Genomic DNA, 2,531 nt, shown 5'->3' on the forward strand with positions numbered 1-2,531 from the left:
ACAGACCACCGCGCCAGAGAACAAGACTCCAAAGAACTCTATTTGAGGTCCTGAGAGCATGTAAGCTTCCCTTTGTCTTGAGGAGAAAGGAAAGGAAGAAGATGAAAAACTGAGTATTTGCTAAAAATTAACCACGTTGTTTTGGGCAAGACCAAATTCTAAAATGGATGATACTCTGTTTCATTAAAGTAGCTGCATTAAGTTTTGTTGGCAACTGTAGAAACAGATTGTGATCACATCAGCAAGTTGGGTCAAGCTGTATGTCTGCATATTGTGTTTCTCAAATTCATGGATGAAATGATCTCTATTATGGTACAGGTCAGAAATAGACTTGGAGGTAAATTTTACTCAAGGTAATTAGTCCTAGGAGTCCCAGATGCTCTTCTATTAAAGGTTACAATATGAAGGGGAGAGGGGAGGATCTGTAATAGCAGAGCTTTTATTTATTTTCCTAAGGAATATGACACCAAAAAAGAAAAAAAAAGAACAACCTATAAAAAGATAAGTGTTCTGGTTAAAGCCAAAGTGGGGAGTCCAGATTCTCTTTACCCATCAGGCCTCCTCTTTGATGCTCAGATCTGTTCCCAAGCTCCTTCCCAGAGACTTAGGTGTCATGAGACATAACTGTGACATACCGGGCTATGCCAATTCTTCATGGACTTTGGGATCAAACGTGCAGCAAAGTCAACATTGAGAACAAAGCTGAGAACCTCGAAAAAGTAAAAAATGTTTTCTGAAATAGCTGATTCAGCACTAAAAGACTTAGGGAATTGGGCAGCCTAGGTTTGAATCCTAACTTGGATATTTTTGAGTTATATCAATAACCTACACTCTGGTTTCTCTTCAAATCGTATAAATCTTTCGCCTTTTAGTAAAGATTTCCGTGGAGTTATATCAATAACTTAAATAATAAATAAATTTGGCGAGTTACTAAACCTACCTGCATCTCAGTGATGACGTCTATGATCACCCAGTTCACAGGAGTGTCAGAAAACAGGCACCTAATACATACTGTATACCTGATACATAGTAGAGGCTCAGCAACTGAGAGATAAATTGATGAGATTTAATAAAACTCAAAGACTTTTAATTAAGTTATGTTTAACAAGGTTCCCTTCTATGTATCTCTTCAGTTTCTCCCCTCTTTAATACACCAAACTTCTTCAAGATTGTTTGACTGCCCTCATCTTTGGGGGAGAGGAAGAAAAAGAGCATGTAAGTCTAGATTTTTTAATAATCTCAGAGAAAATAATCCTAGAGAGATGACTTAGGTCTAGAGAGAAGGGAGTAATGAAGCATTTGTATACATTTCTAACATATTTGATATCTCAGAGCATAGTAAAGCTCCAAATGATGAAAGAGAAGATGGATAGAGAGGGTCACACTACAGCAAAAGTAACAGTCTCAAAAAAAAATTAAAATTATTACAATAACAGAAAGTCATTATTATATTTCAAATTATCAACAAATAATCAAACTACCTTCAACATTTTATGTTTAAGAAATGAATTAAATCACCTTAGAAACATCACAATCAAAAGTATTTTATTTTTTAAAATCTTTGGTGCTTAAAGTATTTGGTTTCCTTTAGCCAGAAAATCAATTTACAGGCACTATACATTCATTCAAAAGTGACAGGAGGTACTGTAGCATAGTGCTAAGACATTGGTGTCCTGGAGGCATACTGCCCTATTTCAAATGCAGTCAAAGTAACGGAGTTCAAATCCCACCTATACTCATCCTTAACTATGCAACTTCGGGCAGGTAACTTTTAACCCTGCTCATGCTTACTTTACATATCTGTACAATCAATGGATTAATAAGGATAAATAACTCACAGGTTTATTGTAAGAAATGAGCAAGGTGGTCTAGGTAAATAATTCACAGGTTTGTTGTAAGAAATGAGCAAGATATTTAGTACCACTCCCGGAACTTAGTAAGAACTCAGCCAATACAGGATATTAGTGTTACTACCCGTGCTGTCCTGCAGAGGAGGTGGAGGAAATACTAGTAGCAGTACGGCTGCTAGTTTTCATATTATATTTAGGTATTTCCTTTCAACCATTTCAGATGTTTTCCACTAGTTCACCAACTATATTATAATTTTCTTCATGGTAGCACCCATTTATCACTTTTTTAAAAATCTGCCACAATTCCTAGCACAGTTCTGGACTTGTATTAGACACTTAGTAAATATTTCTTGATTGATCGATATAACATATTCATTATAGTTGGATGAATATGAATTAATTTGCATTTCAACTCAACTACTTAAAAAAAAAACCAACTTCACACTTGATATCTTCGTTTGCTCAACTCCACGTTGCAAACAGCTAATTAGAGATGATGTGGCACTGTTTGAGTTTTGGCAGACTATAATCTGTGGATTTTAACACAACCAACTGCCTAATTTACATTGGTCCACATGCCAGGAAAATATATTCAAAGAATATTATTTGGTTAAAGAAAACCAGAGGAATGGACTCACCTAATTGTGACTTTTGGAGTCAAAAATTTAGATCAGAGAAATC

General features: G+C 35.5%; 1 non-coding gene across 1 annotated transcript; it reads left to right on the top strand.

The window, feature by feature from the left end:
• Positions 1–827: 827 nt before the first annotated feature.
• On the top strand, positions 828–943 carry LOC125156805 (U5 spliceosomal RNA). The gene has a single exon (XR_007148783.1). It is a non-coding gene; the product is annotated as a U5 spliceosomal RNA (small nuclear RNA).
• The last annotated feature ends 1,588 nt before the right edge of the window (positions 944–2,531 follow it).

The sequence above is a fragment of the Prionailurus viverrinus genome, chromosome F2, assembly GCF_022837055.1.
Source record: "Prionailurus viverrinus isolate Anna chromosome F2, UM_Priviv_1.0, whole genome shotgun sequence".
In the NCBI taxonomy this organism is placed as follows: Eukaryota; Metazoa; Chordata; class Mammalia; order Carnivora; family Felidae; genus Prionailurus; species Prionailurus viverrinus.